General features: G+C 32.5%; 1 long non-coding RNA gene across 1 annotated transcript in view; it reads right to left on the bottom strand.

Moving 5' to 3' along the window:
- Positions 1-5950: 5950 nt before the first annotated feature.
- The window catches only part of LOC129757270 (uncharacterized), a 125914-nt gene continuing 114113 nt past the window's right edge, over positions 5951-17751 (bottom strand). The window contains exon 3 of the long non-coding RNA XR_008739663.1: positions 5951-6247. This is a non-coding gene — a long non-coding RNA (uncharacterized LOC129757270). The remainder of the gene's footprint in view (positions 6248-17751) is intronic.

Genomic DNA, 17751 nt, shown 5'->3' with positions numbered 1-17751 from the left:
TTCACAGTCACAATTTTATGACAGATGACGGTGAATTTTGTATGCTCTGCCCACCATACTATACTTGGGTACTTCTGATCTCCAGGTATGTTCCAAGTGCGAGCCAAAATAAAAAAAAATACATAAACTCATTGGACAACTCACGAAATATGTCTTTCTACCGTTTCACGGCCTGGAATTAGACAATCAAAGCACTACGTTAAGGTTCGAGGACTATTTTTACACTTGATTACAAAATTAACAAAAATATCCTCTGACATCTTAACTAGACATAATGTTAAGAAGGTGACAAGGTGCCATCTAACTCGGTTTTGTATACTTCGTAATAATCACTCCTAAAGTTTTGTAGCAGTTCAATTGCCGGAACCTGTAGAACGTAGGTTACTAAGGGTACATACAAGATTACTCTATTTAGGCATTTAAAAATAGCAAAAACTAAAGTTTTCGTTTTGAAAATCGTTGTTTTTCCAAAGGAGCAGAATCTTGGCAAATCATAATATTTTATACAAAACAACCTGCAAACACATACTTAAATCTGCTTGGGACCTAACAACGAGCAGACATGTTATGGGATCCAAACGCTGAAATTTGTTAGATAAAGGGTTTTTTCATTAGGGTTTTTTTTATAAGTTTTGTCTCATAGCATTGCTGGCTATACACCTTACGAGCAGTGGAACTAGCAAAAATTTGTTGTTTTAGATTAGGTAAACATGACTCATAACGAGGCAATACTTTTAGCTTTTCGGAGAAAAAAATTGCTAGACATTTCAGCGCTCGCTTCATAGTTTTTCGCTTTTTTTTACATTGAGTTTATTTGAAACGGCTCGTACCGTAGGTTTTAAAGAGCCAATGTCTGATTTGTGTAAGTACATTTCATAGTTTTAGATAGATTTAGATATAGTGAAAAAATAAGGTAGTAGTTATAAACGGAGATCAATAGCTTATAGTTTTTCGCTTATTAAAAGTTAAAAATTCTGGTATGAGTCGAAGCAAGCTTTGGTCGAGTGCGAACGGCAAAATTTTATGGTGTCGGAAACTTAAATTTTGTTTTTTCCAAGTTGAATACAACTGGTTTGATTGAATTTCATTGAAAATTAAGTACATTTTATATTTATACCTCCCGTGAAGTGATGAATAGTTGTAAAAATGTGAAAGGACTTGAATTCAAAGTTCGTGAGTTGAAAGGGCCAGTGCTACGTCACCCGGATCTTTTCTGGCCAATTTTTCAGCTAAGCGGGCGTTCAATTTTGAAGAAGCGCCTCATGTATACCCATAAGCTAAGTGAATTTATTGTTTAATTTATTTCCAGTTGTACGAGGAGATTTATAGAAATTTGAATTTATAAAAGTATGTATTTTAGATTATTTTCTCCATCAATATTTTGCACCTGTCTTGAAATATTTCACCTCGTTAAACTGATCCGACTGATCCAACCTTTTCATAAATCTCGTATACAAGTTAACCCAAGAAAAGGCATATGGCGAAAGTTCCTTCCTTTGAGGTTTGAGTGTTGCTAGTAAGGCTTTTTTGTACGGGATTTTCATCCTCTGGGATGATTCATCCCTAGTTGCTGGAAAGGCCACGTATTCTCTTAACAATTTATGAGCATTTATGTTGAAATAATCATATTACTGAAACCATATTTTTCTCACCCGCTAATTTGACAAGTAGGTTTTATTTTCAAAATTATTAAGCGTCAATGTATGATGGATAGTGGCCTGATTAAGTTTTTATCACACAAAATTATCTCAAATTATGATAAGTGCAATGTAGTAGTACAAGGTAGTATTGGGAAGCTTTAGAGGTTGCAAAAAATAGCTGTAGGCCAGCCATCTCAATTCATTTTATTCAAAGTTACTCAGGGTAATAGGTCGAGATTTATTGGAAATGCTTATTTTATCAAATAATTCACAATTTCAAGCGTTCCTAGTTTAATTAGAGGCTTGTTTTAATTGTGAGATTAAAATTAAATGATGATTTTAAATTTTTTACTATTGACAAAATCGAGATGAATGATACCGCAGCAATCGAAATGATTCCATCTTTAGCAAATTATTTTTTGTTAAATCTACAACGATAATACATTGGTACAAGGAAAGTAAAAGATTGTTTCATGATTGATGAATTTAAAACAAAGTAATGATTATATTAGCCTGTAAAGGTTTTTTGTACTTTTTTGAAAAAATCTATCATAAATACGAAACATCAGATTGGTTTATTGGTAAATGTTATTCATTATGACTGTGTCTATGTTTCGTAAAAAAAATAATTTAAAATATAAAAAAATGTTTGAAAACAAATGCAATAAAAAAAGAAAGCATTGGTTGAATAATGTTAGCAAATAAGGAATTTCAAGCAGAAAATGGAGATGTTCAGTACAATTTTTTTGTTGGTTATTTGTTGAAAATATCATGAAATATAATACATTTGAATTATAAATATTTAACATTCCTTCAGAAACCAATATAAGTTTAGGATAAAAACTACAGCTGATTGTGATCATTATACTAGTCAAAAGTGTCTCCTGCTCATATCCTTTCACCCCATCCCAGAAAAATTATTTGCTAGGATGCAGAGGTGACCTCGAGCCTAAAGCGCAAAGTTAAATCTTTCATCCCTTTCTAAATTTTTCCCAACTATCTATTGATCACTAGGACGTGGCCGGCGCAGTTATTGATTCAAAGAGAGAGCATCAGTTTAGTACAATGAGAATGAACTACTAATCCCAAATACCATTCTTTTGACTTTTGTACAAAACTGATGGCCTAGGTCAATCACGGAGTGGAATTCATTCAACTGAGCCACGCCTGCGATTATGGTGTGCCAGATATATAGGTAACATACATTCAATTTAAAAAGTAAGCAACATGTATGCATTTCGGATTCAATGATTAATAGTGGATGTGAGTAGTCAATCAAGCTAAGCTAAAAAATTAAAAATTCTGGTATAAGCCTTGACTTCCCTGATGACCCTCAACCGTAGTTGCCGATCATGCACTTCACTCCAATGCTTGATTTGACTTTGTGGACATTTTTGACAGTGTTTGCATACTTTTCCACCACTCACACACAGTAATTCTTTGAAAAACAACGGTTTTGTTAGCTATCAATTTGAAGAAGAAGAAATTTTTATTTATTTACTAGCTGATTTTACCCGGCCTTGCTCGGGTTCGCAAAAAATATAAATCAAAATGAGTCGTTGGACTTTTCGAAATTTTGGAAGCTTTGTATTCATCATAAGATATAAAAAATTTCGCCAATTTTAGGCCATGTGAGCTATGTAAGTTTTGTTAGTCTGTTTTATGTTTTGATTGAGATTATTTATTGTTTTTCTCGTGTTCATAATTTAAAAAAAAATATTGTTTGTATTTAAAGAAATTTAAAACTATTTCCCTAGAATGCTTGTTCATCCTATCAAAACAAACAATTTTTTCACCCATCATTTCTAAGGAAGCTTGAATAGCATTTACCTGATATCTTCAGCTGATAAAACTGTTTTTTTTACTTCCACATCCCCCATTTAATAAAAACTTCTTTTGGAAATCATTCCATTTTTCAAGTTACATGATCTCTCTGTACAATGGTATATTCAAGTTTTAGTAACTTAGAAAAAAAAGTCTTTCGAATCTTGTTGAATTATGTTCAAAACTCACTTTATGAGTACTTGTTCTTAAACGTTAAAAGTTCCACTAAAAGTTTTTTGAAGATATCGAGAACAAACTATCTCTGAACCGAAGTTACCATTATATTATTATGAAATAGATTTAATTTGAGTTATATTTCAATGTTTCCATTGTTGGACACAAACATCCCATTAATAATTGTGAAAAGTTATCAATGTTGTCAAGTCAAATTGATGACCAAATGACTCAAAAGATAGAAATTTGCCAATGAAATTGAATTGTATAAAACTCAAAACCTTAGATTTAATTTCGTAATCATTTTTCTAAGCCCCCGTTTGAATTCCTCGAAGGCTATCTAAGAGGCTGAAAGTTGAATCTAATATTTTTTTTTTCTTTCTCTATGAAAAATACCATAAATATTAAAATGGTTGGCTCTTAAAAGCTGGAATTTATGAAAATCGGTTCATAAGTTTTTCAACACTCAGCCCAAATAGTTGTTAAGCTGAAAAAGTCAATTCATTGTTCACTGTTCAGTTCACTGTTTGTTTTTGTAGACCCTCAAAGCCCCCCAGCGGCGGTAAAAAGCTTTGATAAACATTATGTTCAATTTTTGTCAATATCTATATTCCTAACAGGCTAGTTAGATTTTTCAATTCATAATGTTGACATATTATGGCATCCAAGTATTTCGTACCGGTTTCACGTGCTTTGAAGTAAAATGACAAAAAATACCCGCCAAAATTTTCCGTTTCAAATTTTGAATGCTCAGCAAGCTTTGATTTGTTTTCCAGTACACGTGAACTCTGGATGGTCGTTTCTAATGCCCAGCCCATGGGGGTGGTGAAAACAACTCCGCCAAAGGAAACGAAAATCGGTTGACAAAATGGTGCCATGACTTTTGGTTCGTGGGAGGAAAAACGAAAGTTGTATGGGAGGGTCCCTTTTCTTAGATGGGAGGGGCTCAAAACTTTTACTAAAACCTTACCATGGTCCAAATACAAAAATGTACCAAATTTTAGGCTGATCAGTTAAGCGGTGTGGATTTGTATAAGGTGCATACAAACAAACAAACATATATAGTCCAACTCATCTTTATATATTAGATAGAGGAGTTTAACCACGCAGGGTCATTCTTCCTCTGAATTTTAGCAAAATTACAATTCTTCAGACAATTTAGTTTCCTTTAGGAACATTATAACTTTTCTCTCCTTTTCTCGAGTATTGGCCAATATTGATGGGAGATCACCTACAATCCCTGTCTGTCGGCGTAACATTTCAAATTTTTTGCAGCTGGTAAATATGTGATCAATGGTCAGTTCTGTGTTACATGCATCACATAGATTGGAACAGTTACGTTCAACTAGATGTTTCTGCGTCAGCCTGCTGTGTCCGATACGACATCTTGTTAACAAGACTTGCTCCTTACGATCAGGTCGATCTATCCATGGGTCAATGGTGAGTTTGACTTTCCGAAGTCCATACAGCGGTCGTTGGATCCATAATTGTTGTTGATTAGACATAACTAACTTCTTCGTCCATCTTACAACGTCAGAAGCTGGAATAGGAATGTTCCACAGTGGACTTTTTCTACCGTTGTTGGCAATTACATCAGCTTGCTCATTGCCTCTTATGCCTGAGTGGCTAGGCACCCATATAAAAGAGATATGTTTTTCCCGAGATTCATTCTCAACAACCTGAATGAAAGCGTGCTTATTGTTACCTTTCTCGAGAGCTTGTAAGCAACTTGCATATCAATTTGAAAATGATGGATTTCGAAGGAAACTGTGCAAACTTATTTTTCTTTTTCTCTTTTATCGTAAAAATCTCAAAAACGCGTAAATTTTAAATTTTGAAAAAAAGGTCGGATAGTACTTTTTAAAGGCAACAAAATGCTGTCAAAATTTTGAATGTCCGATTACTAATAAACGGGCAATAAGCAAAATAAAGTGTCCCATTCCTAAAAGAACTAAGTTTTATATCAAGAATTCAATTGCTCAGATTTCGGTAAAGTTTAGAATTGGGTTTTGAGTTGAAATTTGGATTTTAATCAAGATTCCAATCTTCAGCATCAATTTTCATATTCCGTAAAGATATTGTTAGGAGTTCAAGATTTTTTAAAGCAACCCTCATATAACTTTTGCTTGTTTTGAAGTAGGTGTAGGAAGTCCATTAAAAATGCAAATAGTAGGATAATTTAATTACTCTTAGCACAAAGTCCAAAAGTCCCATCGAGCTCTCCCAGCTGTCCGTCCGAAGTTTAAAGGAAAAAAAACACAAGCACAAACAAAAACCCCATCCTCTCCGACCATATTTTAACTCACCTGTACGTGATGAAGGCAAACGCCAGCCCGACCAAACTGACGGAACTCCCGAGGACGACGCCAAGTGCTATCAGACCCCCCTGGGAGCCCCAGGACGTCCCGAAGGTGCCATAGGTAATGTTGGCCGGCGGAGGAAAACCATGAATGTGGCCAGTGTACAGGGTTTCCATTTTGTTTTGTTGTTGTTTAACGTTTTTTTTTTCACTGTTGCCTGTCTTCCGGGACCAGGAACTTCCTGTTGCCACGAGCTAATTTATCCGTGTGGGTGTGGAAGCTTCCTTCGGGTCGGTTTTTGTCTGATGCCTGCAAGAAGAAAGAGAAAGAGAGATTGTAAAAAAAAGCGCAGTCGAGAATGAGTGACAAATTAGCTAATTTGCATGATGTAAGTGTGTTTTGGTGTTGTTTTGCGCCCACGCCATACCACGTGGAAAGCCGAAAGGGATCGGCTGGACTGGCCAGAAGGGAGTTCCCGGTACCTTATGAGCTTTTAAACAATTGTGACAGAGGGGCTACCCGGAAGCTACAAAAACCACGGAATGCAAATTCAGGGCAATTAGCACTTGTTGTCCCATCGGGACATTATGGAGATGAAAAATATATTAGAGTTTTTTGGAACAATTTTCCTAAAATTCTTCCACAAGCTATTGCACACAATGTGCAGAACACGTTAATTTAAAATCTCTTGGCTAATTTTTTTTACCACGTATCTTCAATTAGAGATCGTTCTATTTTATCCCGATCAATACTCGATGTGAGTTGGTGGATATTCGTTGAAACAAGTTTTGACGGTCGCCATATAAATTGAAAACGAATTCATCAATGTCTGGTTCATATTTGTGATATTTAAAAGTATTAGAGAAACAAAGTATATCTAAAATGAAAACTTTTATAAGAACTGTTGATTTCAAAATTCGATTCGAAATTTATTCAATGATTCTATCAGCAACTGAAATTTTCTAGTTAAGTAAAAATCAAAGATAGATCTTTGAATATTTTCATTTCATCGTTGAGAGCTTTGCGTGTGCTTCATCGGAAGCAGGAAAAATTTTCCCTCAAGTTACATTGAAATTTCAGAATTTGAACCCAAAATTAGAAAATAAAACAAAAAAAAAAGTAAGTTATAATGCTATGAAGATACGGTTATAAGAGTTCAAGAGAATAATTCGAACCCTGAAATCAGATTTTATTCAGAGCCACAATTCAGTGTTTCAAATTTAAATAATATCTTGGAAACAATATTTAAGAAACAAATTAGAAATGAAATTCATATACAACATTGAAAAAAAAAGTTACAATCAGAGCCAAAGGAGGAAATAATAAATTTTTAATTCTTAAAATAATTTTATTTTAACTTCATACTCATAAACATAAAAAAATCGTTTAATGTAATGAGTTGAAATATAAAAATTGTGATGAACAACTTTGATTTCATATCAAATATTAGAAACAGAAATAAAAAAATTCAAATAGTTATTCTAAATGTGACACAAAATAAATTTGAAAACATAAAATCTAAATGTAGAAAAAATAGCCCAAACACAAAATCAATATTTTTTTTAAAATCAGATGAGTTTAGAAGCATCAACAAAGATCTCGAGCTCCTAAGATTTAGAAAACCATGAAACTTTAAAAACAAAAGTTTTGAAAATTTCAATAAATTGAATCCCTATTTATATTGAACACATTATGAGCAATATCAATTAGAAAATGATATGCTTTATTTTGGATATTTACTTCAGTAAGAAAAAATTCAAAATCGGCACAACAAGCGCGGTAAATCTTGTCTAAGCTATGGGCTCTTGGGAGGAGAAGACAGGAAATGGTCTTCGTAACCGTGTGCAACCTGGTGTGGGAAATTTTTAAGAACCCTTTCCAAATTCATCCTATCTCCTTTCCACCTCCAAAATCCATCCTTAATCTCCATCCCTTCCTTCCTATCCTTACTGTTTCCCTAACGGCAGCAACGGAAGTGTTTTAAATTTAAGTACATATTACATAAGTACACACAATCCTGGAGCTGTAACACTGTCTAGGAACCGTCAACAGTTTTTATAAACTTCTTCGGTCATAACCAAATAAAGAAATAAAGGAAATAAAAGTTCCTCAGAATGAATAGTAGAAAACTTCGGTTGCAAATGTTCCAATTCGAATTTCCAATCTAAGATAGAAATTGGAATGAAAATTTAATAAAGAATCTCAGTATGGCGGATTGGACCAATTTGGGCAACTAAAGAAATACTTTGAAAGATGATTTTCGAACTTTTCAATAAAGATTCAAAAACTAACAATTGTTTGGCATTCTTCATACTCATACTTAAGCTTGCCAGATTGCCCGGCTTTATCCGGGTTTGCCCGGATATTTGATGCAAAATTCTGGCAACCTTACTCATACTTATGCTCATAAAGTGAGCATTGTAGCAAGTCCGGTCTTATAAGAATAAAATTCAGGAATATTAAATCTGTAAACCAGTTTAGGTAAACATGAATTTATAGCTCACAAATAACAGTTAAGTTTAAATTTAAAGCTATATACCTTGTAATTTGCTAGACATAAAAATTTAATTAAAATGGAAGATATTTTTCTTCGTTCCACCTATTCTGTACTGCAAGTCTTCATTTCAAAACATATAATTAGGTATTGTTATTTGTTTAAATCTCGGCAAACTAATACAAATTAATTCCAGTCGCCTCAAAAGCCTTACCATTTTTTCAATATTAAGAATATATTTTATACTCAAAACATTATGCTTCATTCGCTGGGAACTCTTTAAATATACTCTTTAATTAATAATAAGAGAACGTGATGTTTTATTTAGTGTGGGTAGACATTCGAGACTTTCCAGATATTTTTCGGATATACACGGGTTTTCAAATTAAAGTTAACAAGTAAACAAACCACAGTCTGGCTGGTTGTCATAATATTTTAAAAACAAGTCCGTAAATGTGTGGCTGGATTTATTCACAGAAATAGAAAATGGAAAACTCAAGATGTGCTAATTTTTTTTTTAAATAACGTTATCTAAATTTGTTTTTAATTAGAAGTTTCAAAATCGATTTTAATGTGTTTCGATACAGAAATAATATTCATAGTATTATTCATCACTCCATTCTTGATTATTTTTTTAAATAATCGCTGAATTAGCCCTAGATTTTTTTTTCGGATTTTGTTTTGAAATATTTCAAATCAAACGCTCAGATTTTACCAAGTTTTGGGAAGAAATTGCCTCAATTTGTCTTTATAAATGAGGAAAACTTTTTGCTATACTCACTCTAGAGGGGCCCTCCTTAGCTTATATTCGAGTGAAAATTTTCGAGATATTATTTCATACACCGGGAAAGTGCCACGAGATTAACGTTTTATCTCTTAAAGTACTTTCATTCGCAGCATTCATAGAAGAAGAATCCAATAAAATTAAAACATTGTTAAACTTTTTTAACATTATTTTTGAGCGGTTGAGATATTTATTTAACATGCTTTTTAAAAGATTCTGCGGATCAGTTTATATTAAAATAAAATGAAATCATTATAGAATGGCTTGAGATTGTTAAGCTGGTCATTAGACAGAGTAGATTTGTGGTCATTTTCGAGTTTTTCAAAACTCTGAAATATTAAAAGCTTCGTTTTGGCCTAACATTCAACCATAATTTTTTGAAGAATTTTGAAGAAACGTTTACATGATTAAATTTAACCTTGCCAGAATTGGGGTTGCCAGTATTTTTTTCAGCACGAAACCGGGCTGGGCTATTTTATCTGGAAACCCGACAAAATTCGGACATTTGATTTCAAAATTTTAAATCCAATATCCGGGCAATAACCTGACAAATTTGGGCAAATCCGAGGCATTTTTTTCAAACAATAAGGCTGGAACAAATATAAATTTCTTCTTTTGTCACCCTCCCCTTCGAAATTTTCAAAATCCCGAAGGGGGAAAAATAAAGCTTGAAGTATTTAATGAAAACTGCGAAGAAAAAAAAATCAAGAATCCAAAAGATTACAAGACGAAAAAAAAACAAATTTTGGAAGATGGAAGTTATTTCACCTGTTGTATTCTTGATTTTATTGAATTTTTCGATAAAAAATAATTTTTTTTAATAGATTTTGTGCAATAATATTGTATGCAACTTTGTTGCATACAAGCTTTTGTGAAATTTATTCCAATTTATTTGTTTTTCACATTATTTTTTATTGTCCCCCCCCCTCGCGATTTTCCAACTCCGCGTGACAAAAAAAGGATTTGAAATTGTTCCAGCCTAATCGAGAAATTATCACTTGAATCAATTATTTTCCATCGAAACACATCATTAAAAATGTATTATAGCCTTTAAAAATAACGTTGATAATTATTTTGTTGAAATTAGCTTAGCACAAATTTTAAGACAAAAAAATCAAAAATTTAAATTATTCGATTTGAGTTTTTTATTCGATTTAACAAACAGAGCGAAAAAATCCGGTCAAAATCAGGGCCATTTTCATCGAAGATCGGGCATCCGAGCTGGATCGGGCGTTTTCAAATTAAGTTTTTAATATCCGAGCAAGTCCGGATAAGACTGGGCAATACACTGAGTTGATTTGAGGTAATTTTTGAATTTCTCAATCTCTGGGGTCTTAAAAGCTTCGCCTTGGTCCAAAACTCATCCATGATTTTCTGTAGAATTTTTAAGTAACGTTTACATGAGTGAATTTGAATTTTTAAGTTTGTTTGGGAAAATTAAATATTTTGTTCTGAAAAATCAACATCATTTTAATTTCTTCTGGCTCGGTTCCACAGAAGAAACTTAAATGATGGTGATTTTTTAGTACAAAATATTCAATTTTCCCATACAAACTTAAAAGTCCAAATTTACTCATGTAAACGTTACTTGAAAATTCTCCAAAAAATCATGGATGAGTTTTGGACCAAGTCGAAGCTTTTAAGACCCCAGGGTTCGAGAAATTCAAAAATTACCCCATATCGACTCAGTTTTCTGGGCAATCTGGCAAGCTTAGTGATTGAGGTGTTCCAAAATTGCATAATGTCTGGGAATCTGGGGGCTTGTTCTCTAAATGGTAGATAATGATGTGGAGATCAAACTTTTTTATGGGGTAGACTCAAAAAAAAAATCATGTTTAGAGGTTCCGCGAACGCGATCTTTGAAAAAAGTTAACTTTCAAAAGATTTGATTTTAAATAAATTCTTTGTCCAAAAATTTTTACAAAGTTTATTTATTTTATATTTTTATAATTTTGGGTTAAATGCAACACAGATGCGGATTCAAGTCCTGCCGGGAGACAAGGCGTATTTTTTCGCATGTTTTTCAACATTAATTTTCATCTTGTCTAGTCCCTGAAATTGCAAATAACTCAGTTGGATTCATTTCTCTACAAAAAAAAGTTTCGCTGACTGAATGTTTGAGCAAATGTTGACCAAATTATCCCGGACTTTTGGTAGACAATTTTGAAATCAAATGCGCGGATTATGCTATTTTTTTCATTAAATAGCCCGGATTTGTCCGGCCTGGATACGTGAAAAAATTCTGGCAACCTTAGTATAAATTCATCTTAATGAGTCATATTTGTTACCTGCATGTTTTTACAAATTTGGCTCCATTTGAAAAATAGTTGGAACATTTTCCGAACTCTATCTATTCTTCAAAGCTATCGATCTAATTCTGTAAACTTTTTCTCGAACTTTTACTAACTTTAGCTTTAGCTATGAAATGTTAACAGTGCAAATAAAAAAAAATTGGCTCCTTTAACCTAATGGATCGAGCCGTTGCAAATAAACGAATTATAAAAAAAAAAAAAATAGTTGGAACATTATGCAATACGAAATGATCTATCCCTCCCAACTGATGTATGTAGGTCAATCTTTTCAAGGCAATTAAAACCTCCTTTGTTTATTCATCCCAAAAATATCAAATGGTGTGACTACAATGGACATTAAGTTAATTTTATGGTCTCTAAATATAAAAAAAATTACTGCCCATTTTTCAAAGATTTTTAGTTCACCGTTCTTCTTAGAAAAATTTAATAGGCAAATTTAAAAAACCGCAGATTATAATTGTTGAAATAAAGTAACGTCACATGCTTTTGACATTTAAAAAAATACCTACTTTCCCAACGAACTCTTGTTATATAATAAATAAACTTAATTTTCAAAGAACGGACCTCAACCTCAACTCAATCCAACTCTTTTAAAATTTTCCAGTATCTCGATTGGACAAGTGTATTGGGAAAGCCTTCTATAAACAGGATGAATACGAATTTGATCCTTCGATAGTCATTGCAATTTTTGTAAGTATAAATTTAGAAAAATTAATCGTTCTTCTGAGAGATTTGTCAGAAACAAACCGATTCTAGTTGAATTCTACTAATAACTCCTGTGCAAAATTTTCACAGCAAACTTTCAATATTTTACGATATTTGCAAAGGTCATTAAACTTGGATGGATGAACGAAGTTGTTGAAAAAGAATTCAAGTTTCGAATGGTTTAAGTTGTAGAAAAAGTATTGTTATAATTATGATGTGGATATGATTCGGTGATTTGTTTACGAATTTTAAACGTTATGTATACGTTCTCACTATCTACTATATGGTTATTCAAACTCCTCAATATGAAAACTAGAGTCCGCTTGAATACTCTTATACCAATGATATGTAGTCACCAAATCTCAATCGGAAAATTGGGTGTTATGGAATTCACAGATAATATGTTAAATACCGTGCAATTTTGATAATTGATAATAAACGATTTTGAGTAAATAATGCCAAACGATTCTCGATGATTCAAATTGAATTTGAGGAACTTTTTAGATTTTTTTAATTATATCCTCATACTCGTACGTTCGAAAAAAAAATACAAATTTTCGAAAAATGTATGCAAAATGGCCTAACACAACAATTTAAAAACATGTTTTCTCGAAATTAGCTTTTAAACACTTTTACCCCTTCGACTTTCATCACTTAACAGAGATTTCCAGATTTTTGTTTTGAATTTAGTTAGTATAGATTCAGATATATTTATCCAAATGATATACGCAGACCAAGAAAACCGTAAAATTCTTAAACCATGGCTTTTCCAAAAAGAGCTTCGCGAGCCACAAAAAGTTAGTTCATAGTTTGGTCACCCTTGCTATAAACAAATGTTATTTTTGTGTTGTTGTTAAAAGTTTCAATTAACCATATTTGGATTTTACGGTTTTAAATGTTTATTGTAGCAAGTGCTAAATACATGAAATCAAAAAAAAAAATTATAATTTTTCAGTGTACGTTTTTTGGTCAACAGTTAGCGGTTTCAATTAACGATCGCTAAATTTGACTGAGTTAGCGGTTTTTCTATTATCGATGCCGAATACTGATTATTTTTTTTCTTATGTGTGGAAAACGTGATTTCTTATAAATTGTAACAGTTGACCCAAATTACGCGCCAAATTAAATTCCTGCAGCAACAGTTGAAGCTCAATCGCTCCGGCATCTGTGTTAGACACATGAAAGCTGCGGTACGAAAGTTGGAAGAAATTGCATCAGTTGGAAATATATATCCATTTGTGCCGTCAACTTGATTCTCTCGGTTCTCGTCTTGTCACCAGAAGTATGTCGGTCTACAAAGGTACCCGGAGTTATTCGTCAGTGTCAAGCGCGCTTTCTTCCTTCAAAGCGCTAGAGCTGGCACAAACTTTCGAGAGCCATCTGTGAAAGTGCTCTTGGCATCACTTTTCTTTTTTATATCTTTCTTTTTTGCTCTATTGTTCCATTACCGCACTATCATCGGAATATGACGGGATATGTTATTTTCCTCCAGATAGCCGAGGATAAAAAATGATATAACATTACGAATCTGAGCTTATGCCATCGTCCTCGCTTCTCAGTTCGTCAGCAGCTCACGTGGGAGCGATACTTTTTTACTTGTTCGACCGAGCGAAACACGATGATTTACGCCATGCTCTGAAGTTGTTTCAACAATTTCATTTTTTCTTCTATCTGCCCTGTGTCTTGTGTTGTTTCTTTCAACAGAACAAATACAACAGCACTTGCTGGCAACGACACAAAGTTATCCCGACCGGAGCAAGCTCAAATCCCTAATTCAGTTTTGCGCTAAGTGCCGTTACTTCCGGCCATGCTCCGGCATCCTTGGGCCACACCGGTGTAGTTTGTTCCACTTCTTACCCGGGATCAAACGGAAAGCTTAAAATGCTATAAAACTACTTCGCTTATCACACCTTGGAGACAAATCTCCTACTGCTTCAGCTGCCGGAAGCGACAACAACTCGCGGTGTGTTTTGAAGAAACTTTGAGAGAAAAATTGCAAACTGTTACGCTGGAGGTTCTCTCAGTGAATTTTCACAAAACAAATATTTTATCGTTAACTTCTGGTACAATCAAAATCTGAAAATTCTGCCGCTGACCATGGCCTAGAGGATAGCGTTCAAGTCTTCTAAGCCAGAGGTCATGAGATCGAGTCTCGGTCACGGCATACATAGTACCCTTTCTGTGGGTTGGTGATCTTAGCATTAGTAAGATGCTAGTCATTATATCCTTGAAAGATGTACGCTTTAGTCTTAAGTAGAATTTAGATCTCTTCAAAGAAATCCTATATGTGTGTTTAAAAAAAAAAATTGGTTTACAATTTCCTATAACAATCTGAGAGGGTGAACATTTGGTGCAAAAATAGTTTTTTGTGGTTGGTTTGTATTAGAAAATCAAGTGTAACTCCAAATTGAAATTTATCGTTTATATATATTCAACTGTACTTTTTGATTTAATTGTAAAAACAGAAACTTGATTGTGACTCCGTTAAACTAAAGGTCCGAGCTGTTCCAAATAAACGAGATTATTAAAAAAAACTGTACTTTTTGGCATTCATTTTTGTTAATATTGAGCTTTATCTTCCTAAAAAATAAGCAGAATAGTCTTTAACCTTCGTTTGCGGTTAGGGTCTATATGACCAAAACTGTGCTTTCTCGAAGCGATATCTCAGGAACGGTTAAAGCTAGATACATGAAATTGTCTGACTTTCCCTTAAATAAGTAGCTCTAAAATTTCTCATTTTTAATTTTTCTTAATAGGGTTGTCAGAGTCACCCAGCAAAAAAGGACAATAAGCCGGTTTGAGTCAAATATACCTGGATTATAAAATCAAAACTATTGAACCGATTTATAAACATTACCATTTTGGAATCGTCCAACTGCCTGCTATTAGATCAAGGTTGCCGAAATGAATTCTGTGATTTTGCCAAATAAAATCTGTAATAACGCTTTTTGTTACCCTGAGCTCAACTTCTCTGAAACGTTAAATTCAATTTTAAAATTATATTATCAAAAAATAAAATCAGAAATTAAATACGACACTTAAATTAACTCAAGAATTAGAAATCTGCCGAGTATCAGAAATACTGAAAAATCATTGATATTCTTCATTGTTTTTGATTATCGAAAACGATGATTTCCTAAAGAAAATCAATGATTTTTCATTATTTATTATATTTGCATTCATGGCATATGACATCACCATCTTTTTTGACCATTTTGTCTGTCAGCTCAATTTTCTGACACCCACAAAATTTTAACAATTTTTTTTCTCATGAGTGGATAGTGAACATGTAGAGGGTTTCAAAATGGTTTGATTTATGAAAATCGGTTCAGTTGTTTTAAAGATACATCTAACCTGCAAATTGTCCTATTTTTTAACCGTAAAGGAAGATTTAACTCACTTAATTACTTTACAAAAATCTCAAACAATGAAAACGAAGACTTTAAACCGAAATAAAATTTGAAAGTTTTTCACAAGGTATTACAAGAATAAAAGTGATGAAAAGTATGCATTTAAAATTCATTTATCTTCTTCCGTTGGAGACTCGTATTTTAATCACAGTTCTAAACTAATTTTGAAGAAAACCTCTACTCTGATTTTTTACAATGAGCGCTGGATATGAAGTTTAGAGTTAAGGTTATTTTTTAAATATGAAAATTCTGAAGAAATGACAAAATCGTTAAAAAGAAATCAGTATGATAACGACTTTGATTATCAGAAAATATTGAGAGTTTTTCTTTAAATGGAAAATGTTAAAAATTATCAACTTTCCTCACACTAGGCTTCCTTGCGATCATTTCCTAAGCTATCTAGGATAAAAGCCCGGATTTCAATTCTAAGCTAAATGTTTATACAGGGCAAAAGTGGTTCAATATTAATAAAAAAAAATAAAGTCATTATCTTTTTTATGATTTTGTTTAATTTTTATAGCCTCACTACTTTAGGAGCTTTGAATATTGTTCCCTCAGTTTCTTAGTTGAAATTCAAGGGTTGGCTTTTAAAAATGAACAAAATTTCATTCAAGAAATTTGTGAACTTTTTGGCACGACTGTAGAATACCAGAAACAAATTTAGAAAAAAGGTTTCAAACTCAAGCAAAGTGTTTTTTAAAATGTCGAGTGTAATTTGTAGTTAGGAGAAAAAATTTACATTTTTTGGGTTGTTTATCTCCCTTCTGTGAAATTGAGGAGTTTTGAAGAAATTTTAAAGACGTTAAAAATTAAATTTCTTTAATATTTGAAATTTTCATAGAATGAAGAATAATAACAGTCTTCAAAAAGATCAACAAATTTAAAAACTCGAAATCATAAGAAACGGTTTTTTCTATTGAAATTATTATTATTTTCAATTTAGGCGTTTAGAAACGGAGAGATGTATGTGATTTTTTTAATCAAAACTAAGATACACTATTTTTCAAACATTTAAAGTATAGATATATATATATATATCTATATATATATATATATATATATATATATATATATATATATATATATATATATATATATATATTATATATAGATATATATATATATATATATATATATATATATATATATATATATATATATATATATATATATATATATATATATATATATATATTATATATATATATATATATATATATATATATATATATATATATATATCTATATATATATATATATACTATACATACTACTATATACACTACTATCATATACTTATACACACACTACTATCACACTATACTACACTCTACGATCTACTACACTTACACACACTACTACTACTACACACTTACACACTACTATACACTACTACTAGCTACTACACACTACACCTACCAAAACAAAACCCACCCCCCCCCCACAATTCGACTCCTACCCGAAACTCCAACAAGTTCATAACCTGAGTAACATCCCCGTCCCCACCCCATACCCCTTCAGCCCCGTCGACAACCGTGAACCTTCGTCGGCAGGTATATAACTCTTGAATAAAAAACCTTGGTTAAATCTACGAAATTTTTATACGTTTTGGTTATTATTGATCAAGCTCTTAAAAATAGAAAAAAACAGACACCAAACGCAATAAAAATGTTTTTTTAGAATACAGCTCATAAGAATTTTTCGGATTAATGCTCTGAGGACTCAAAATTTTCAGCTCGCTCTGATCAAGATGTCACGTACTGTCCAACGGAAAAGCAAGTAATTTTTCGAAGTTCTGATGAATCGTTGTTAATAGGTAGTTTACAGATTACCATTATAAGTCTTTGACAAATTATTCCTTTCCGAGATTTTGAAGCTATTACTCCAGGCAAAAAGAAACACAACGAAGTACCTCTCTCCAAAATTGAGTGTTCCCAAAATGAAGGTATGTGCTGTATGTGGATAACTGACTGCAACTTGGTACCAACACAGTTAAAAAAAATCTTGCTATCGTCATATTTTTAAAAAGCACTACAACACGAAAAAAACATCAATATCTACATTTGCCACGGAGCAGAAGAAACACTTGGTTCACAAGAAGTGCCAGA

The sequence above is a fragment of the Uranotaenia lowii genome, chromosome 3, assembly GCF_029784155.1.
Source record: "Uranotaenia lowii strain MFRU-FL chromosome 3, ASM2978415v1, whole genome shotgun sequence".
Lineage (NCBI taxonomy): Eukaryota > Metazoa > Arthropoda > Insecta > Diptera > Culicidae > Uranotaenia > Uranotaenia lowii.
The sequence above is the reverse complement of the archived record's forward strand: the minus strand, read 5'-3'. Positions and strand labels throughout refer to the sequence as shown.